At 36.7% G+C, this 24,157-nt stretch overlaps 1 non-coding gene across 1 annotated transcript; it reads left to right on the top strand.

Moving 5' to 3' along the window:
* Nucleotides 1–1,033: 1,033 nt before the first annotated feature.
* Nucleotides 1,034–1,162, top strand: LOC114111830 (small nucleolar RNA SNORA35). Its single transcript, XR_003587569.1, has one exon. It is a non-coding gene; the product is annotated as a small nucleolar RNA SNORA35 (small nucleolar RNA).
* Nucleotides 1,163–24,157: the final 22,995 nt, after the last annotated feature.

The raw sequence follows: 24,157 nt of genomic DNA, 5'->3' as shown, positions 1-24,157 counted from the left end.
ATGAAGCAAATAATGAAGAAAGAAGTAATAATGATTATTTGCCAATGTCTGCTTCAATTGATAAATTTTAGTCACAACCAGGAGAAAAAATGCAAGGTGCAGAAAATGGACAGTTTTCTGTTTTGTACGCTTGGGAGAATGAGTTCCCTCCAAATGCATAGGAAAAAATGTGCCTTTGTCTTTTACATAATTTCAAAGTAATGATCTACAAATTCTCATCAGGAAACTTTAGGCAATTTTAAACAGTCATATTTAACATTTAAGCCAACATAAACAATTAGGCATAGGGATTTTCCTGGTGCTCCAATGTAAAGCAACTTGGCTTTTTGTAAAAAAAAAAAAAAATTATAAGACAAATATAAAATGTAGAATTATCAACTAAAAAAATGTCCAAAATTTTTTAACTAATTTCTGGTAGTTTGAAAGATAATTGCCATTGGTGACATGGGAGACATTCATTTGTGGCAACAACTGTTATTTATTGAACATTTGGGCTTCCCTTATAGCTCAGTTGATAAAGAATCTGCCTGTAATGCAGGAGACCTGGGTTCAATCCCTGGGTTAGGAAGATCCCCTAGAGAAGGGAAAGGCTACCCATTCCAGTATTCTAGCCTGGAGAATTCCATGGACTGTATAGTCCATGTGGTCGCAAAGTATCAGACATGACTGAGCGACTTTGACTTTCACTGAACACCTAATATCAGGTACTCGACTGGACTCTACAAGTTATTTCTGCTAACTCAGGAGTTAACAGGCAATGAAGTGGTTATTATTGACCCCATTTAACATATAAGGGAACACAAGCCAAGAGGGCTTTAGTAAGTTTCCAAGGCTAGTTCCTGGATTCTGAACCCAGATCTGCTTGATTCTAAGCTTACATTTCTTTCAACTGAAGCTGACCCATGTGTGTGGTCTTCATGCTGACGGAATGAAGCAATGGATCCTGCAATATTCCAGGTCTCCAATCCACACCCTCCTTCAAGCTGGTCCTTCGGCATAAAACACAGGGTCCCAGCCCTAGCTCCACTGTCAACAGCACTGGCAAATGACCCACTGGGCTCCTCCTTGACCAACTGGGCATAGAAGAGTGCAAAAATAAATCCATCTGGAAAGCTGGGAGAGTCACACTGTGGGCTACTCCTGCATGCAGGTGGGTACATATCTCCAGGGTCCTGGGACCCTGCCTAAGAAAAGTGAGGAGGTGGAGAGATCAAGCAAACAGCTCAGTATCTTCTACTACCAGATAACAGTGACTATGTCTAAATCAGCTTAATAGCAGGTGCTCAATAAATGTTGTCACCTTATTGTTTATTATCATCATAATTACTAGCTGTGTAGCTCTTAGCAATTCACATTAACCCTCAAAGACTCAGTGTCCAAAATACATAAAATAAGCTTGACAGTACTGGAATAATCTAAGATTCTCATGGTGACAACATTGCAAGATAAATTTATTTAAATTCCCTGGCAAATTGCCCATTAAGTGGTAGGACAGGAGAGAGAAATTGTTCTCTCCTCTCGATGTGACAAAATTGAGATTATAATTCTCTTACAAATTGGGCTCCTGTGTATTTTATTTGCCCCATATCCTTACCAGTTTTCTGACAAGCTAGCCTTACCCTGCCTCTTCATTCCCTGCAGATAGTGTGAAAATATGCTTAAGCCTAGTGCTGACAGAATTTCTTCTCTATTTCTTGTAATTTAGATCTTCACTCAGGACCCATTCCTAGCCCCTTCTTTCCTTCATAATATCTTTGAATACTCAAGTCCCCATCATTTGGCAATAACCAGTTTCCCACTTTTTTGTACTCATTGTGTTGTTAAGAGCTAAGTTGTTAGCTCTTTGAAAGCAAAGACCCTATATTCTCATACATCTTAGTATTTACTATAGCCTCTAGCCTTGTAACTTGCATTAAGTAGAAGCTCAATAAATACTGACAGAAAAATTCACTTAAGTTACCTGTGAACTCACTCATTAATTCTTATAACCAGGACTTGAAGAAAGATCTAGAAAATTAAACACCCTGTTTTAGTACCACATAAACATGGCACTATTTTCTGTGGCAAGTAAAACATAAACTGAAAACTCACTTAAAATCCAGGAAAGATTAGTTTGTGAGAGATTAATTCATGGTAAGTTACTTAACTGAGTATTTTGAAGTAAGGCCTCATAGTTTTTGTGTGTATTAAAATTGTGGATGGTAACTTGCCTTCTTAGGAAATGTCTTTAGCTTCCTCAACCATCAAGGACATTGGGCTTACAGGTCTAAACTTAGGTCATGACAGCATTTTCATAATTAGACCAATGCTGTAAAATAATGTACAAAACTTGCAGCTCATTATAAATTTACTATTTTCAGACAATTGAGATGAAATGTATCAGTCAAAAATACATGTTGAACTTAATCAATCCTTTTATTTAAATTTAAAACTTTAGATGAGGGTTTCCCAGGTGGCGCTAGTGGTAAAGAACCCACCTGCCAATGCAAGAGATGTAAGAAATGTGGGTTCAATCCCCAGGTTGGGAAGATCTCCTGGAGAAGGAAATGGCAACCCACTCCAGTATTCTTGCCTGGAAAATTCCATGGTCAGAGGAGTCTGGTGGGCAGCAGTCCATGGGATCACAAAAAGTCAGGCACGACTGAAGTGACTCAGCACAAATAAATCCTTGTTGACTGAAATACAAGACCAAATAAAAACTATGACACATTTTTTTTCTGACAATTGGAAGGAATTGACTTTTTACATTGTATGTATTTAAAAATTTCTCTCTTTCAACTGTTATCTTTACTGCCACTACTGAACCAAAGATGAAAGAAATCTGAACATCAACTATGTGAGTGATACAAAATGGAAGGAGAAAATGGGCCATGTGCCTTTATGTAAATTTCCTTGTTCTGAGGTTCCAGAAATTGGCCTCTTTTTTAAAAAAAAAATGAAAATAAAATTCTTAGACATATGGCAAGATATTCATATGATCTACTAACCTTGTGAATTAATATGTTACAATGGAAAGTTTTATTTTCCCCTTATTATTTTAATGCAGAACAAATGCTATTTGAACATCCCTCCACACCTCCCCAGGCTTTCCTGGTACCTCAGCAGGTGAAAAATCTGCCTGCAATGCAGGAGCCCCCGGTTCAATTCCTGGGTCAGGAAGATTCACTGGAGAAGTTATAGGCTAGCCACTCCAGTATACTTGGGCTTCCCTGGTGGCTCAGCTGGTAAAGAATCCATCTGCAATGTGGGAGACCTGGGTTCGATTCCTGGGTTGGGAAGATCCCCTGGAGAAGAGAAAAGCTACCCACTCCAGTATTCTGGCCTGGAGAATTCCATGGACTATACAGTCCATGGGGTCACAAAGAGTCAGACACAACTGAGTGACTTTCACCAAACCTCCCCAGACATATACACAGATATTACACTGATTACAGGATGTGGGGAGACAGTCTTTTAAATAGATTTTTTAAACTTAGTTTCCTAAAAAAATATAATCTAGAGTCTTGTCTTGGAAGTCCATGTGGGTAGGTGAGAACCTGTCAATATAATGTCTGTTCTCAGAATTTTTCCTAAGGGCAACATGCTATTTTGTTTCCCATGTAATTATTTTCTTTTCTTGCTTGTGTACTTTAATTTAATTTAAAATTATGAGCATTGAAAAGTATGATTATTTAGATTATCTGATAATATAAAGCAATTTTTGTGATAAAGAGTATGAATTCTCTTTGATAAACATCTGCTTACAGTTGAATGAAGTGTTGTTTAGTATAGAATGTAGTATTCAAAAGGAAATGCAGTTTATCTAGGAAATGCTGCTTCCCATGTTGCATTTACCCTCTTGCTGGCCTGATGTTATCTGTTTTGCCTATTTGTCCTTTGTTACTGTCAAGACAGCAAATTTCTATCTGAAGCAGATGGTGTAACTGCCATTGTTCAAGCTGCTTAATATTCATTCTGCTGCAGGGAATTTTTATCACTAAACCTCTAATTTGGAAATATTAATAAATCAAAACTATTGACTGTTCTGTCTGGGATGTCTGGAACCATTACATATCTGAAGAGAAAAATACATATTTACATTTTGAAAATTGTATCAAAAAACTTGTTTATTTCTTAAAACATCAAAGTAAAGATTTATTTCATTAAGTTAATATATAGTGATGGTGGGTAAATGCTATAAAATTTTAGTCAGTCATTTGTTGTATATAAATTTATCATGGACTTTGTTTGCATTATTAATGTCTCTATATTTTATCCCAAAAGAATCACTAAATGTCTTGAAATTTTTGAATAGAGTGTTCAAATTTAAATCTACTTTTAAACTTCCAATGTAGGCCTTTTTGTCCATAGCTCCTAACAGCATCCTGCCTCACCTACCCCACATGAAAGCCATCAGATTTCATATTTTACCATCAGGAAAGAATTAGAGAGAATGTCATTTTTTTCACTCAATCCATATGTTCAATATGGAAACGATTAAAACGGGACCATCAGAAATTTTCCATTTAATTTATCCTTACAACCTTAAGGCAACAAATGAATATTGTGGACATGTTCATAATAACTTATAAATAAATAACACATACGTATACTTATTCAGTAAATAGAATTCCACAATGTTCATGATTTTTTCAGTGATTACTACTGTAGGAATAATTCCACTCAGTGTAATAAGGTGAACTATATGTCCCATAGTTGGACAATTGCACAATCATCAGTGACTGATTCTAATTGAACGTGTATTGAGCAAGTCGACTGTTGTTAGGGAGACCATACTTTCCAGTTTGTCCAGTATAGTTACAGCTTATACTTATTAAGCAAATATTAATACTTTCTTTGACACTCAAAAGTGTCCCTGTTTGGATGCTAAGTTACATGCTTATTCTATTTTTTTCTGCATCCATATAAACCTAAGAGTTAGATGCTGACATATGTGAAAGAACTATAAGCAAATGTCTCTTACCCAGAGGAGCATACAAACTTATTAATAACAAAAGAAATGTTTACAAAATCATTGCAAAATAATCCATATTTCTTTGCATTAAAATTCTAAATATGTGGTACAGGCAATAAGTACTGTGGGAACTCAGATAAGTGGATGTGGATTAGAGCTGTTGAGGCTAGTTTAAGCAGTTGCTCTATTAGAGATTTTGCAGGCATGAAGTCACATGGACAAAGTTCTAGGGATGGAGATGATTAAAGTTCACGGCTGATCAATCAACAGTGAAAATGACAGAATACAAAGAAGAGTGTTGTAGAAAGAACAATCACTAAGGACTTAGAAATTCTCGTCTTTTATCCTGGCTCTGCCACTGGTCAACTTTATGTTACTGAGTAAATTGCTTCTTCCTTTTGGCTTTATTTCCTTCACCTGTTAAAAAAAAGGAGCAAATTAGATTCATCCTTTCCTCAGTTTATGGTGAGATTACTCTGGGCAAGGGACTCTACTAAGGACTATGGGAAGGATCTCTAAAGTTCCTTTCCTGCTCTACTTCCATAGCAATGACTCCCATCACCTGTGTTTCCAGGGACATTGTTGTTAAACAGCTTGGGATCATGTGCTTCTCCTCTGTCAAAAAAGTATTTATTGCTGGTAAGTGAACCCTAACCAGCAAACATTTGTTAACTTGAAACTTTCCCCAGCAAATTCTTTTATTTCCTAATTGGATTCAGGGCATTATTTTCTTTCCTTCTGATAATGATGCAATCCCAGAATGGTTGGGGACCCTTCCAGAAGAAGCTGGTATTGCATATTTTCATAGTGTGAAAACTGCTCTTGTGCTGCTGCTGCTGCTGCTACTAAGTTGCTTCAGTCGTGTCCGACTCTGTGCGACCCCAGAGACGGCAGCCCACCTATAGGTAATCAAGTCTCCAGTCAGCTCAGCTGGCAAAACTGGATCCCATCCACCGGTCTCCTTTGTCACTTCTCACAACTGCTGCTGCTGCTGCTGCTGCTGCTAAGTCGCTTCAGTCATGTCCAACTCTCTTCAACCCCACAGACGACAGCCCACCAGGCTTCACTGTCCCTGGGATTCTCCAGGCAAGAACACTGGAGTGGGTTGCCATTTCCTTCTTCAATGCATGAAAGTGAAAAGTGAAAGTGAAGTCACTGAGTCGTGTCCAACTCTCAGCGACCCCATGGATTGCAGCCCACCAGGCTCCTCTGTCCATGGGATTTTCCAGGCAAGAGTACTGGAGTGGGGTGCCATTGCCTTCTCCTCTCACAACTGAGGCAGGCCTATTCCCCATTCTGATATCAGACAGCTTGCTCTGTTCCCAGTTCTAATCTATAAGGACAGATGATGCTCTCTGGAGAGAAAGTTGTAGCAACTGAACAAAGGACTCTACCAACTCAAGGAGGCTGATATGTCTTCTGCGAATCCAGCAGGTTCAAGGCTGTAGACCCAGTTCCTTTGACAGTTTTTCCTATTGCAAGGAGAGGGGAAAGTGGTCCTAAATCATCAGAATGGATTATACATCCCTTCTGCACATGGATGCTCCGCTCCATTAACTGGAGAAGCTGGAGGTAAATCTAGTCTAAAAAGAATCTGAGGAGCAAGAGAAAATTTTTTACTGATCTAATATTTATTCTGTCTTTAAAATTGTGGAATGCTATCCAAAAATAAATCTGAGACTTCTTCATATAGTAGATATAAAACACAAGATCAGATATTAACAACTTTTAAGTTGGTACTTAGTTCATTTATGTTTGGCAGGTCATAAAACAGAGACAAATTGTTTTTGGTAGAAGTGCCAGGATATATTTAAATCTAGCTGCAAGTTCGCCTGTTTGCCTTCAGTATTGTTAGTGGTGGTCACGGTTGCAGTGGGAGGGGATGAAAGAGAGAGAAGTCAAGATTTTATAAAGAACAGTTGAATGAAAAACAGAAGTAACAGATGAAAGAGGAGCTATAATAGATGTTTGATCATAAATGACTGTTGCAAGGAAAACAAATTATTGAATTTAGAACTGAGGGTATTTATTTTCTCCATATTGTAACTTTACACATAGAATGGTGTAAACATTGCTATAAGGGGTTTCCCCTTACTTTTTGCATGGTTAGGGCTTCCCAGGTGGTGCTACTGGTAAAGAACCCATCTGCCAATGCAGGAGGTGTAAGAGATGCAGGTTTTATCCCTGGGTCGAGAAGATCCCCTGAAGAAAGAAATGGCAACTCACTCCAGTATTCTTGCCTGGAGAATCCCATGAACAGAGGAGCCTGGCGGCATATAGTCCATAGGGTTACCAACAGTTGGATATGACTGAAGTGACTTAGCATGCATGCAGGCTAGCAGCTTAGCATGCAGCTTAGCATGCATGGAACAGAAAACTGAAGTCCTTTCAGGAAAATGTTCCAAGTGAATTCCAAGTCTTAAGAAATTTCTACCAGCTCTCCAGGTAGTCTCATTGAAAATTTAAATTATCAGTGAATTTTTCTTCAGAAATACATACTCGTATACATTTAAATCTGTAAAAGTACTAAATAAGTAAGTAAGGGTTAGTCGCTCAGTTGTGCCCGACTCTTTGCGACCCCATGGACTGCAGCCCACCAGACTCCTCTGTCCATGAGATTTTCCAGGCGAGGATACTGGAGTGGGTTGTCATTTCCTTCTCCAGGGGATCTTCCCAGCCCAGGGATTGAACCTGGGTCTCCTGCACTGCAGACAGATTCTTTACCAACTGAGCTACAAGGGAAAGCAATACATAAAACATTATTAAATCAGAGATACGAGCAGCTGACAGAAGCTGAAAATAGAGTTGTAAGTAAATCACTGAGAGTCTGTCTTTTCAGATATACCACTTGTGAATTTGAAATCAATCTGTTCTATTCTACCAGTAATAGTAGAGTATCTACACCTTGATTTACAAAATATTTAAACTTCCAAAACTTCTGACTAAAAGTGGGGAAATGGGAGAAGGAAAAGCAAAGCCATATGGAATCACTTGACAATATACTGAAATATTAATCCACAGACATCACTCACTAAGTGTATTTTAAAATTAAGGCCAAATTTGGAAGTAAATTATTTCCTCAATTATTTTAGGATGTAGAAGTAAACACAATTTAAACCTCTACTCATTTTCTGTGTGAGTATGTTTAACCATTGTTCTGGTAAAATAAGAGTGTGATCCAAATTCTATGCCTCATTCCCAAACTTCTAGAGACTGGTGACACCTTACAGAGAGAGCTGTTGAAAGGGGCCAGGCATAAGACAAGTGAAGGAAAATGAAGATGTTAAGTCACACAGATCTGGAGGGGTACCCAGCCATAGATAACTTGAAAAGCTCAGACTTCTGAGCAAGGCAAACTTGTTTTTAAAACGGCAATGCAATTGCAATTGAAAATATCCAAGGTTGGCTTAAGGGAGAATGAGTGTAATAACAAAAAGAAAGGAATATGACTTGAGACTAACAAGATGATGGGTACTTTCTTTTTTCCTGGATAGACATGAAACTTTTCTAGGATAGAAAGCACCATAAGAAGATAGATCTGCATCCATGGTGTTTCAGAGCAACTGAGTGGGCTCTGTAACAAAGTTATAAATAGATTTGCTGTTGTTGTTCATTCTCTCAGTCATGTCTGACTCTTGGTGACCTCATGAACTGCAGCATGCCAGGCTTCCCTGTCCTTCACTATCTTCTGGAGTTTGCTCAAATGCATGCCCATTGAGTCAATGATGCCATGAAATTATCTCATCCTCTGTCACTGCCTTCTCCTCCTGCCCTCTATCCTTCCCAGCATCAGGGTCTTTTCTAGTCAGTTCTTTGCATCAGATAGCCAAACTATTACTTTGTCTTTTTAAAGCAGAAGGAAATGACTGATTAAATGGAATGTTTCACTGATTTTTCTAAACAAACCTACTTAGAGAATTTCAGAAATGGGGATTGCCCTCTCAGATGAGCTCATGTGAGCCTACTCATTTCCTGAACCATGTATTGAGAACAAGTTGACAGGCAGCAACAAAACAGCCTGACAGTTCAATACGATAAAGAAATTCATAATTTAAGGGACACAGTTTGTCAGTTTTAATACTTTCAAATAGGGATCTAACAGCATCTGTCACTATCCATTAATGAAATGCAGAGGTATGAGACATACATTCCCTGGGCCTGTAAGTTAGTAAATACACATAGATCAACTATGTTGTAAATGGAATTCTTAAACAACTTTAAAAGTGATCATTTGTAATGTTTTTGTCCATGATTTAATATTATCTCATTACAGTACCTAATACTATGTCATCTCTTTCAATAATATTCTAAGAATGAATATCCTTGATGATTTTCAAGGTTGGGGGTTTTACTTTTGCTTGAGCAGCTCCATAAATGAATATTCATTTTGTACATTATTTTTATTGCAAAAAGAAAAATAAATGGCTTTTCTTGTTACCAAAAAATAGCTCTATGAATATTCTGATCAAACTTTTATTTACTTCTGTTGAGATAGAATGATGTGGAAAAAAATTTCAAATGCAATTACTGATGACTAAACTGTATGCATTGTTAAATTCTATTTACAAATTCCATGAGAAATTTGTTTTTTAAGTAAAACACCATGATCAGAGTATGGACACAGCTGCTAGGGGAGTCTCACCCAGCCATTTTCAGAAGGTTTATTCTGCCATAGTATAAAGAATCCTGATTTGTTCAAGAAATAATTCCAATCTAAAATCTAGGAGGCAGGTGCTCACTCGTCCTCCTCCATGGTTAAAAATACAGGGAGGAGGCCAGAGTGGCAACTGTCACTATGATTGTTTTCGTTGGGATAGAAGACTGACCAGCTGATTGAAATCAATGGATTGTAAACTCTCTCAGACCCTGAAACTGTTAAAACTCCTTACGATATAACAAAGAAGCAGTGTTTTGAATTCAAGTATTTTGAAGTGCAAGTTCAAATTTAACTACTTCACTCATATCATCTCTTCTTCTAAACAACACAGTGTTTAAGCCACATGTTGTTCACAGATTATAATGTCATAATGATAAACATGACAAGACTTTTATAGTATTCCCTGTCTCTCAAAACTGAAGTTTGAGGTGAATGTAATCTATCGTAATAGTGAAGTAGTAATTATAAAGTAAGTGTAATCATAATTAAAATATAAATTTATCATTCATTTTTATTCAACAAATATTCATATATAACCCTTAATATGTGTAAGGTATTTTCCATGCATACTCTATTTTCAATGATAACCATCTTAGCAACCAAGTAACACAGATAGTATTTTCTTCAACTAATTGTTGATAATGCATTCCTGAACCGTGGAATGTAGGACTGGATGTCACACTATCTACATGTCTGCTTAAAGGAATTTAACTCTCACTTTGATTGAAAACATGAAATATAAACATGACTGGCAGTGATTACTGAGTAGGAACAATCAAGGAAGCCTTCCTACATGACGCAGACCTCTGGCTAAAAGGAAGTACACAGATGGGCCATTAGGAAGTGGAACACTGAAGACTTTGCCAACAATATCTTATCTTGTGCAAGATCACAGGTAGAACTGTATCCACACTTTGATCTTATGAGACTCCAACCTCACTCTGCAGAGAAGGTGAGCATCAGTGTTCCCTGGCAATACCATGTCACTATGAAGCTTGAGAGCAATGTTTAACAGCTGCAGGCTTGGTAACAAATTATGCACATTTTTAAAATTACTGAAACTTATTTGAATTTGACATTCAATGCAATCAAAAGAACATCTTTTGAAAATTGAATGGATACCAGGCTTTATGCTGAATACAATGAAAACAAAAGCATATTCTGTGCATTCAAGTAGTTTACAGTCTGGAGATAGAGAGTTCCTCACCCCTCTTCAAAACTAGGATGCTTCCAAGAAAAAAAAAAAGAAAAGGAAAAGTAGAATGCTTCTACCTTATGCATTTGAGTTACATCACCTTTTTATTATATTGTACTTTCTGTTTCTCCTTGTTTATTAAACTCAAAATTAAGTGCTCATTGGTAGTAGATTTTCTACTACCCAACTACATTGGCATAGAAAATTCACAAATAGATTCAGATAATTTTTCCTAACACAAAACTGTTTTCTGCTTTTGCAGAGTCCTGACATTCAAGAAAATGAAGTCAGGGCCCTTATACTCTGTTGGAACCTTTTCATATATCGATATTTTGGTCAGCATATTCTTATATAAAGGAGAAGAACCAGGGAGTTCTGTGGTAGCGTAGTGGTTAGGATTCCAGGCTTTCATGGCCAGGGACTTAGTCCCTGGTTGGGGAAATGAGATTCTGCAAGCCACAAAGTGTGCCTAAATAAATAAATAAACCTAGTTTCACATAAAGAGTTTCAAAAAGAAACAAACAAAGGTGAATAACCAATTCTGTGAAATGCTGAGAGTGACTCTCTGACTAGCTCTTATACTGAAGGTTTTTTCCCCTAATTAATTAGTTATTGGATTTAAAAACATTCTTGATGCAAGTAGTCATCCATATAGGATCAATGAGGGAAAACTTAATTTTCCTTCAATAATTACTTTCAATACATTACATTTTTCCTCATTAAAGGTCAAATTTCTCTCAAGAACAAAGAAGTATGATTATTTCCCAGCAGGTGATATTTAAACAGATCATTGAAAAAGAGTATTATCCTATTCCATCAGGATACAGACTTCAGGCAATGATAAACTGCATTAATATCTATACATCTTTGGAAATATCAAGTCTACATTTTCATAGCTTAGGTCTTATTGCTGTACCTTACATGAAAAACTACATAATTCAAGGAGAGAATTTTAGCTGAATTTTTTATTAATATTTTGTGATACCTATAACACGCGAACGGAGGTTCGTGACATTGTACAGGAGGCAGTGATCAAGACCATCCCCAAGAAAAAGAAATGCAAAAAGGCAAAGTGGTTGTCTGAGAAGGCCTTACAAATAGCTGAGAAAGGAAGAGAAGCAAAAGGCAAAGGCGAAAAGGAAAGATATACCCATTTGAATGCAGAGTTCCAAAGAATAGCAAGGAGAGATAAGAAAGCCTTCCTCAGTGATCAATGCAAAGAAATAGAGGAAAACAATAGAATGGGAAAGACTGGAGATCTCTTCAAGAAAATTAGAGATACCAAGGGAACATTTCATGAAAAGATGGGCACAATAAAGGACAGAAATTGCATGGACCAAACCGAAGCAGAAGATATTAAGACGAGGTGGCAACAATACATAGAAGAAGTATACAAAAAAGATCTTCATGACCCAGATAACCACAATGGTGTGATCACTCACCCAGAGCCAGATATCCTGGAATGTGAAGTCAAGTGTGCCTTAGGAAGTATCACTACTAACAAAGCTAGTGGAGGTGATGGGATTCCAGTTGAGCTTTTTCAAATCCTGAAAGATGATGCCATGAAAGTGCTGCACTCAATATGCCAGCAAATTTGGAAAACTCAGCAGTGGCCGCAGGACTGGAAAAGGTCAGTTTTCATTCCAATCCCAAAGAAAAGCAATGCAAAGAATGCTCAAACTACCACACAACTGCACTCATCTCATGAGTTAGCAAAGTAATGCTCAATATTCTCCAAGCCAGGCTTCAACAGTATATGAGCTGTGAACTTCCAGATATTCAAGCTGGATTTAGAAAAGGCAGAGGAATCAGAGATCAAATTGCAAACATCCATTGGACCATTGGAAAAGTAACAGAGTTCCAGAAAAGCATCTACTTTTGCTTTATTGATTATGCCAAAGCCTGTGACTGTGTGGATCACAACAAACTGGAAAATTCTTAAAGAGATGGGAATACCAGACCACCTTATCTGCCTCCTGAGAAATCTGTATGGAAGTCAAGAACCAACAGTTAGAACTGGATATGGAAAAACAGACTGGTTCCAAGTCAGGAAAGGATTAGGTCAAGGCTGTATATTGTGACCCTGCTTATTTAACTTATATGCAGAATGAAGTGAAGTGAAGTGAAGTGAAGTCGCTCAGTCGTGTCCGACTCTTTGCGACCCCATGGACTGTAGCCTACCAGGCTCCTCTGTCCATGGGATTTTCCAGGCAATAGTCCTGGAGTGGATTGCCATTTCCTTCTCCAGGGGATCTTCCCGACCCAGGGATCGAACCGAGGTCTCCTGCATTGTAGACAGACGCTTAACCGTCTGAGCCATATACAGAATACATCATTTGAAATGTCCAGCTGGATGAAGCACAAGCTGGAATCAAGATTGCCAGGAGAAATAGCAATAACCTCAGATACACAGATGACACCAGGCTTATGACAGAAAGCAAAGAAGAACTAAAGAGCCTCTTGATGAAAGTGAAAGAGGAGAGTGAAAAGTTGGCTAAAACCCAACATTCAGAAAACTAAGGTCATGGTATCTGGTCCCATCACTTCATGGCAAATAGATGGGGGAAAATTGGAAACAGTGAGAGGCTTTATTTTTGAGGGCTCCAAAATCACTGCAGATGGTGACTTCAGCCATGAAATTTAAACATGCTTGCTCCTTGGAAGAAAAGCTATGATCAACCTAGACAGCATATTAAAAAGTAGAGACATCACTTTACCAACAAAGGTCCGTCTAGTCAAAGCTATGGTTTTTCCAGTAGTCATGTATGGATGTGAGAGCTGGACCATAAAGAAAGCTGAGCACTGAAGAATTGATGCTTTTGAACTGTGGTGTTGGAGAAGACTCTTGAGAGTCCCTTGGACTGCAAGGAGATCCCACCAGTCAATCCTAAAGGAAATCAGTCCTGAATATTCATTGGAAGGACTGATGCTGAAGCTGAAACTCCAATACTTTGGCCACCTGACATGAAGAACTGACTCTTTGGAAAAGTCCCTGATGCTGGGAAAGATTGAAGGAAGGAGGAGAAGGGGATGATAGAGGATGAGATGGTTGGATGGCAATACCAACTCAATGGACATTAGTTTGAGTAAGCTCTGGGAGTTGATGATGGACAGGGAAGCCTGGTGTGCTTCAGTACATGGTGTTGCAAAGATTCGGACATGACTGAGTGACTGAACTGAACTGATATCTATATCAACATTTTTAAAAACCTGAGCACATATATTTTGAAACTACTATGGGAAATACAAGTTAGTATTTTATATATAACATGGTAGATGCCATTCAGAGTAGTAAATGGGACAGTTTATTTTTGCATGTTTTTATTTTCTATGTACTTGTATTTTAAATGCTTGTTTCTTGGCTTTTGTTTTGTTCATGGGGTTACTATACCAAAATGATATTTGTGTAGTTTCCAAGTTCCTTCAGAAAAGTGTATGATGTTGTAATTTAGGGTACTGAACCATATTAGTTTTATCCAAATTAGTAGTTTTTTTTTAGAAACACAATTCTGACATTTTAATTGAATATTGCAAACAGAGTGCTCCCATATCCGAACTAAAATAGAGAGTTTACAGAACTTGGAATTGATGGCATCCTGGAAATTAAACGTGTCAAAACCACTCTTTTTCCCATTTATTTAAATTTCTTATTTCAGCTCATATTCATATGTTATCCCCATTCTCTTAGGCTGTTCTATGTGTCAGGAAATGTGACTATCACGTCTATAGAGACCCATCCTCACAGATGATCATCCAGGAGAACTGAGAATGCTTTCCCTTAATTTCTACCTTGGAAAAATTGGGAAGTATTATAAATGATTTATGTGGATCAAATCGTGATCCCTAGGATCATTAGACTGACAAAGGGGCTAAGGTACTATTATAGACCGAGACTGATCAAGCAACTTCCTCTAGTTGTGAGAGGGAGTTTTCACAGAACCATATAGATTAGAGAAAGCTGAGTTCCTCAGAAGAATGAAGATACTAGTAACAAAAAAGTGAGGAGAAAATACTGATGTCCACTGTATAATCCAATAACAAAATTACATGTATACAAGTATATATATATACATATATACATACACACACATATCTCCTTTTAGATCATCAGTAGATTTTTTATACTCATGTTTATATAGATCCTATATACCTGGAGAAGGAAATGGGGACCTACTCCAGTATCCTTGCCTGGAAAATTCCACGGATGGAGGAGCCTGGCAGGCTATAGTCCATGGACTCGCAAAGAGTTGGGCACAACTGAGCAACTTCACTTTCCAATGCAGGGGATCCCTGGTCAGGGGACTTAGATCCCACATGTTGTGGGGCAGTTAAGCCCGCATGCCTCAACTACTGAGCCAGTGCACCCTAGAGCGTGTGCTCTGTAACACAAGAAACCCATGCATGGCAACAGGAGAGGCCTGCGTGCCACAGCAAAGACAAAGATCAGCCAAAATTAGAAAGAAAAAAATGACTGGACTGAAAGTCCCTGGAGGTCCCTGTGAGATCTCTGGTCCCTGTGGCCTCTCATTTAGCCCAGCATATACAGTAAAAGGGACAACACTTCAAGAGTCTGAAGAATAACCCAACTTCCTCAGTAGGTGACACGCTGAAGAAGGAGGAGCAGGACAGGTTTATAAACCTGCAGAGACTGAAAACCGCACATCAGTCTAACTTGTTGGTTGAAAAGAAAATGTAAAACGTCTGTTTTCTGCTTCATACTCTTCTCTGACTTCATGATTTGCTACAGTGAACATGAAGAGTCCAAGACAAAATTACTTTTAAAGGAAAATACAAATAATCACCTGGCCACTGTAACCTAACCAGCTGGATCCACCAGAAGTGGGAAGAGGAGGAAGGAGCAGCAGTTCTCCTGCAACTGCAAAGGAGAATCATCTGGGGTTGGGATGGGAAGGATTCTTTTAAAAATCCTAATGCCTGGACTTCCCTAGTGGTACAGTGGATAAGAGTCTACCTGCTTATGCAGGGGACATGGGTTCTGATCCCTGGTCTGGGAAGATCCCGCATGCTAGGGAGCAACTAAACCCGTGTGCCCGGAGCCAGTGCACAATGAAGAGTAGCCCCCCACTCACTGCAACTAGAGAAAGCTCGCTTGCAACAACAAAGACCCAGTGCAACCTAAAATAAAGTTAATTAATTTAAAAAAAAAGATCCTATATACCATCAGTAATATATTTCTGATTTATTTTTTATTGATGTATAGTTGCAAATTAGTTTTTAACCAATTAGCTTTTTGTAGAACAATTTCTTGAATTGCTAATGAATTTTCAGCTTTCTACTGACACACACATCTGTTTTCTTGTTAACAATAAATTTTGGCTCACCACAGTGTTTTGATAATTGACCCCCAATTTTTGCATAGTGGTGTTACTGATGAGTAAATCAGGAAAAAAAATTAACAATGGTTTCAAAACAGAACCCATTTTCTAAAAGAATAATTAGAAACTAGGAGACATGAATTTTTTAAAAGGAGAAACAATGTTATTATTAATGAAGTGGATGTGACTTTTGTGATATCATATTAGTTCTGTTTCCTTTCTATGTGTAATTCTGTTCTATATAAAATAATTTTGCTGTATATAAATAAATTTATATTTCTGGATAAATCAGTTGTTGCTGTTTATAGACCATCTGAAAAATATATTTCTTTTAGGGTTCACAAGAGACTTAGAAGCTAGGTTACTTATTTGTGTCTTAGAAATGCATGAAGCAATATTGATTACTTTGAATTCTCTATTTGGCTTCTTTAATGTATGTGCTGGTGTTTTCTAATGCACACCTCTCACTGCTATAATGCTTTGTCAGCCTTCACATATTATTTACTAACATCTTGGTTTTTTAAAGATGAAAATATAAACCACGGATAAATTAGATGAATTAAACTAGATCGTACAGGGTAGGATCAGAGTGGGAGAGAGCCTTCAAGCTTTGAATTCCTGTCTTCTCTGCAGAAACAAAATTAATCAGTTTTATAACCAACAGGAAAAAGCTCACAGTGTGAAGGAACTTGGCTAAGAAATTGTGAAAGTACAAGCTAATTAGAATACAGAGCTACTTGCACAGTCTGACAGTTATTAATTACATGTTCTTGTCCTGGCTCAATTTCAGGCAATTTGCTGCTAAACAAAATTTTTTAAATTTTTTTTTAAATTTTCAGTCTTGCAGAGAACAGTCCTTCAAAGCCAAAGCACCAACCAAGAAATAACTGCTCTATAAGGTGCAAAGAAAGATTTTAGATTTAAATTTTGGGGCCAGTGTTTTGGAGGTTTATTCTCTTTGCTATATATCATGACTCTAATTATAGTTAATGGAATAGTTTGGGAGCTCATGTGCTTACCTAAGTGAATAGCTGAACTTTTTTAAACACTGAAGTAGTTAATGGGAGATAAGTGTGTGTTTGCCTTCCTTTAGACAACAGATACATTTCTGAGAAGTTATATGAACTGAATTTTTATTAAGTCATATTTTAAGTGCATAGAAACTGTCTATAGAACCTCAGGAGCCTCCTGGATTCACATACAAGGATTACTAGAAAAGCAGAAAGTTTCAGTTGCTCAGTCATGTTCAGCTCTTTGCAACCCCATGGACTGTGGTCCTCCAAGTTCCTCTGTCCATGGGATTCTCCAGGTAAGAATACTGGAGTGGGTAGCCATTCCCTACTCCAGGATTACTAGAACTTCTTGCTAAAAAAAAAAAAAAATTCAACTAAGTAAATTTTAAAGACCTAATTGGCTTTATTGAATGATTCATAAGTATGGCAGCATTCCATCTAACAGATAGAAAGGAGCTCCAATGAGTAGTAAAAAATGGAAGCCTTTTATAGGCAGAAGGCAGCAGGGAGTGAGGAGGAGTAGATTATTTCAGTTTGAGATAACCTACCTATGGGGGACTTCCCTGGTGGCTCAGACGGTAAAGTTTCTGCCTGCAATGGGGGAGACCTGGGTTCGATTCCTGGGTCTGGAAGATCCCCTGGAGAAGGAAATGGCAATCCACTCCAGCACTCTTGCCTGGAAAATCCCATGGACAGAGGAGCCTGATAGGCTATAGTCCATGGGCTCACAAAGAGTTGGACACGACTGAGCGACTTCACTTTCACTTTTCACCTATGGGGGATGGAAGAAGAATATGTGGCAGATTATCTTACTGGCACTGAAAATTCCAAACTGACCAGCTGAGATTACATTCCTGGGAGTGGTTGTAACTGTAGTTAGGTCAGGTATTAAGTCTTAATTTGCTGACCTAGAGCTTAGTACAAGTAACTTCATTTGGGGCCTATTATTTCTTTTTTAACACACTGAATTGTTCCCCTTTAATTTTTTTTCCCACTAGACTTTAATCAGATTGGCATCTTTTCTTGAAAATTAGTTGGCATATCACCTCCTTATAGGATCTGAAGGTTTTGATATTTGACCCTCTGTAGATAAGAGTGACATGCCTCTGCCAATAAAATAAGGACTGCTAGAGGCTTTGTGGTAATTCTTTTCTGAGACTGAAACTATTAAAAATTGGTGGCAACATATTGTAGAAATAAATGAAAAGTAAGAGCAGAAAGTGAGTCAACAGAAAATGGTAGCTCAAATAACCCCCAAAGTAGATTCTCTATGAAAAAGCATTTCAGGTGGAGAGAACCAGAATACAGCATTTTTCAGGAAGGGATTGTGAGTACCTGGAGGAGACAAAGACATGAAAACAGCCCATAGGAAAGCCTCAGAAAAGGCAGCACTTAATACTTCTGTTGTTTTGAGGGACAAAAGAATTTCCAAGATGATGAAAATAGACCCTCTTCTATTGAATGCCAAAAAACCAATTAACAGTTACGAAAGAGAGGAAGGAAGTATGAGGAAGTACAGGAAGGAAATAGAGGAAGAGAAATATAAATATCAGGTAGTGACAAGAATGGAAACTATGGAAGAAAATTCATACATTAGGGTGCATGTAAAGAAAAAAGTGCCTCAAGGAAACAAAATGAAGTCAATAGCTCTATGGAGGAGAAAATAATATGAGAAAATATAATGGAAAACCCAAAAAACAGTCAGCATTTTCCCCAGGGAGACACTGAGGGAATCAGGAGAGCTATAAGAAGGATGAAAAGAGAGAAAAAAAATTAAAAACAAAACCACAAATGAATGACAAAGAATTAGGGAAACAAGCTGCCCTAGCTGGAAGCCGACTTTGAAAGCACTAAGGGCAAGGCAAGAGAATTTAAGAAAGTTTAAAGGAAATCTTGAAGAATTACTTAAAATCAGACAACCAAATATAACACACTTAAAAGCATGTGAATGCATTGTGTAGTATAAGAATACAAAAGGCAGGATTATAAAAGTGCAAAATGTTGTGGTCATTTATGCAATTTCAGGGCAATAAATCAGATTTAATAATAAAAATACTTTCAATAAAATGGGTGAATATAGATTATTTCTGAATGAGTCACTGGATTTTTTTTATGATATATACATAGAAGAGTCATTAAATGTAGGAAATCTAGAAGGGATGATGGATGATTGTGGATGAGATGGAAAATAGGAAAACAGAAAATCAAGTTTGTGCATATTGTTCACCACAAAAAATGAGATTGCTTCTCAAAAGTTCCAAGAATTTTTACACTTCTTAAAACAAGAATACCAGAGGATATATTGCTAAAAGATTTTGTGTATGTTATTTATGTTTGAAGATTTACTACATTTCATCTTCAGATCATTAAAGAAGTAAACACTGGATAATTAAATTTTTGTATCATTTGAGAGAAGTACTTTAATATCATATTCATTGACAAATACTGAGTGAAATTGTCAGAATTTTATCAGTTATTGAATATTTATATTTTTATGATATTCATAGAGACATCTTTGGGTTCCTTTGTTTTTTATTAATTTTTACTGGAGTATAGTTGTTTCACAATGTTGTATTAATTTCTGCTATACAGAAAAGTGATCAGCTATATGTATACATATATCCCCTCTTTTTGGATTTCCTTCTCATTTAAGTCACCAGAGAGCACTGAGTAGAGTTCCCTGTGCTCAACAGTAGGTTCTGGTTGGTTATCTATTTTATACATGGTAGTATATACATGTCAGTCCAATCTCTCAATTCATCTCACTGCCTCTTCCCCTTCAGTAACCATACATTTGTTTTCTATGTCTATGTTTTTATTTCTGCTTTGCAAATAAGTTCATCTGTATCATTTTTCTAGATTTTACATATAAGCAGTATTATATAGTATTTGTTTTCCTCTTTCTGACTTACTTTACTCTTTATGACAGTGTAGACATAGCTTTGATTTGACCATATGTTTGAACATTTCTTTTTAGTGCATACCAAGTATTTGCTAGTGAAGGATAAACTGTCTTTAAGTTTAGGTTCTAGTTTCTGTCTTAAAAGCTGTAATAAATTTAAAATGACTTTACAGTTTTGTGTGAATCCATATAATAAGTTTCAAATTGCTTAGAATCACAACATTAAAGTCCTTTACACATCTGTTTTTTCACTCAGAAGTACAAGTTTTCTAAGGTACATTACTCAAGGCAGTCCAGATAACTTTAGAATCTCTTCTCTACATCAAAAAACAGTATTTTGGCAACATGCTTTGATTCTAATTTTCCAGTATGCACAAAGGTTTTTACATTCTATTTTAAAATCAGCATTTCTATTTTGTTCAACTTAACGTATCTACAGGTCCTTTGCTTAGCACTGCTCAGTTTGGTACTAGTTTACAAAATGCCTACTATATACCAGGCACTATGCCAGATGTTGGGGGCCCAAAAAGAGATTCAGTTATATTTGTTGTTAATCAATTGCTCCTAGTCTCATAGAGAGACCAATGTGCAGACAGATAATGAAAATAAAATGGCATGAAGGCAGTGGTGGAATAAATATGAGATTCACAAGTACTGTGGAGAAGGGGATGGTTGGCACTTTCAGAGCAGGCTTCACAGAGGATATGAAATCTAGCAGTTCACTGTGTCCTGACCTGACTCTGAGATGGCCAAGCATGGAAAGGGTCAAAGGCCACTCCAGACAGAAGAAAGAGCATGTGCCAAGACAGAGAGGTCTTAAAACAGTGTAGTCTATGTAAGCTATGAAAAGCAATTTTCCCACTACCATTCTGAGTTCTTGGCTGAAATTCCCCATAATAAAAGACAGATTAAGAAGTTTATTAACTTATATACCTACTGAATACATGAGAAATACTCAGGAAACTAACTCCCTCAGATGGCCTAAGAGACTACTTTAAATGCTGTCTTCAGCTAAAGACAAAAACAGATGTTGGGGTAGTGGCTTGGGACTTCAAAGAGGTGGAAGGCAATTCACAACAAAGTTGAAAACTATTTGTTAAATAAATGTTTCCTGGCCATGCAGAAACAATGAAACATAGAGTGGACCCTGATCTCTAGGCGTTGTTTATCCCCCACCCCTACCCCACTACCATCAGCCCATATTCTTTGCCAGCTATATCTGGTCATAGCTTTATTCTGGGGACAGGCCCGCTGTCTAAATTATTTTAGGCAGTTAGGGGGAAGGTCAAAGTTTCTTCTTGAGTAGTTTTTCTTCTTTGGGGCATTGATTGTTTTCAGCTCGAAATAATCTGCATCCCAGAGACATTCTAGGGTAGTAAATTTTGCTCCCCTAAAATACCCACAGTCCTTGGATCCAAGGCACTAGTAATATATTAGTTTAGATGCAGGCATTATATTCTCTATTTTTTCCCAATTATTTCATGTGTTTTCCACATAAGATCATGACAATTATAGTACTAAATCCATAGTGCCTAACATGCTTTTCAAGCATTTTGAAGGAAATTCTATTTTTACTCATCAAATTCAAGTTTTTTCAGGACTACCTAAATATTATGCAGAAAGTATTAACAGTTGGGAGCACATTTTATCATTTTTGTCTGCTGGTCAACAATTCAAAAGGTAATTTTTATTCTTGTGGGCTTTTTCTTGATTATTCCTAATATAATATGACACAGCAGTCTTTTCTTTTAGTATAGAGAAACGGCCAGCACTTGCTGTACTATAAATTCCATTTTTCTCTGAAAGAATGGTTTGTGTTTTCATAGGTGGGGCATGGGTTGGGGAGGGGAGAGGATTTCAGTAGGGCAGCAACCTGAGGAAAAAAAAGGTAGTCTTTAAGCTTTCCTCTTTAGTTTTTAAAAATTTCTGAATATCATCATTCAATCATTTCCTCATTGACAGGTGAGAAATAGGAAACATGGTTTTATCCATATACAGAGTGGTTCAGGAACACCTTTGTGTGACTTCTGATGAAATGGAAATAGCACAAGACTGATTTGTCGGTCTTTTTTGGCAGATCTGCCTCTATATTGTAAATTCCATGTTAGTCAGGACCTTATCTGTCTTCCTCACAGCTATATCACAAGCAACAAGTATGAATATTTATTGAAGTAAGAATGATAAGTAATAAAAATAGATCTCAACCAACTAATCAATAAAGTCTTAGGTCTAGTTCAGGGTGGTGGAATTGGATAATTATGTAAGACAAAAGACTGAAAACGTTTCAGTGAAGATACACAAAGATGATGAAAGGGTTAGAAAATAAAATCTATGAAGAAGAGAAAATGGTGATTGAATTGGAGTATTACTACTCCAGAGAAAGAATCTGTTATAATTGCTTGTTTTATTTTTTATAGTTTACAGACCAATTTTTTGTGTGTAAACTCCCTTAATCTTTCATATAACAAATATGTAAACATGTTGTTATTAATATTACCCATGTTTTAGAGGCATAGAAACTATGACACAGAGAATTTAACAGATTTATCACATAGTTGTAAAGTATAATTCATGTTTTCTTAGTCTCATGTCCAACCTTTTTTTCCATGATACCACTTTTGGTTTAGTCTCAAAAACAAATAATTTAATTTGGATGTAAAAAAGACATTTCTTATTACAGTTTATAAATTCTATTAAGTGTATGCCAGTTTGCTCATAAATATCTTTATATTACATTTAGAATGGATATTAATCTGTCTGGTATGGTTTGGGAAAGGGTAGAGGGTATGGCTAGAAGGTAAGAGATTACTTTGATGTGGTTTCTTCAAGTGCTAACATTTTATTTTATTTTTACTGCTATTTTTTATTATTATTTATTATTATTATTATTACTTTACAGTATTGTATTGGTTTTGCCATACATCAGCATGAATCTGCCACCGGTGCACACGTGTTCCCAGTCCTGAACCCCCTCCCCATACCATCCCTCTGGGTCATCCCAGTACACCAGCCCCAAGCATCCTGCTAACATTTTAGTATAAACTTTCTGCCAAGTTTTCAACTTTCAAAATAAAAGTTATCTAACATTTAAAATTTGACCAAATGATACTACCTTTTGAACTTTATATCACAACTGGACTTGGCTCTAGGATGTGCTCATTGCATGAGCTGTGTATATTGTTATTCCATACCCAGAGCGTGCAGTGTGAACATAATAGAGATTGAAAGACAGCAAGAAGGGCTTAAAAAGTAACTTTGCGCTTCATGTAGATTTATTAATTCATCATTTTAACCTTTGTACTAAACCTGCTTCCAAACTTTCAGTTCCACAACCTAGATTCCAAACTCATAACTGGGAATCTGCTAACTGCTTCTATTTTTATAATAGATTTTTTAGTCCTCTTTTACTTACAGTAAAAGTTTGTTAAAATTTCACATGGGCAGTCAAAGCTAGCTTTCAGTAACAGAAACATTATTTTAATAGAACCATAAAAGCACATTTGGAAGAACATAATTATTATGATTTTTTATCATTTTATTGATGTTTCTTTTGCTAACATATGAGATGCTATTTGCAGTTCATAATTGAGATCTCCATAGTATGATTTTATCCTATGATAATATTGGTGAACATATAATTTTGTGATTAGCTAAACAGATGGTTCTTTAACTATTTTGTTAAAAAATTTTTCTATAATTTCAAAAGTTTTCATAATAAGCTTCTGTTACCTCAATAATTATAATAAATTAAGCTGAAATAGAAAAAAAATTTTCCTAGAGTATTAAAATGAATTAGTTTGATTTGAAAGCTGCATGCTCTTTATATAAAACTCTAAATATAAAATATATGTGCTTCAATCATGACTATAGCCCTCATAATTAGAAAATTATTATATTATTCTTATTTTGGTGTCTCCTTGCTTGTATTAAGAATCAAAAGCTGGACCCAAGACACTGAATAGCAAAATATATACTTAAAAGTTCTTATTAAGTGACCTAGTTCAAAAGATGAATTAAAAATATTATAGAAAAATAACAAAAGTACATTGAAATGAACCTATAATTAGAGATAGAAAATGGCATAGGGAAAGAGGAATTAT

The sequence above is a fragment of the Ovis aries genome, chromosome X (genome assembly GCF_016772045.2).
Source record: "Ovis aries strain OAR_USU_Benz2616 breed Rambouillet chromosome X, ARS-UI_Ramb_v3.0, whole genome shotgun sequence".
NCBI lineage: Eukaryota > Metazoa > Chordata > Mammalia > Artiodactyla > Bovidae > Ovis > Ovis aries.
The sequence above is the reverse complement of the archived record's forward strand: the minus strand, read 5'-3'. Positions and strand labels throughout refer to the sequence as shown.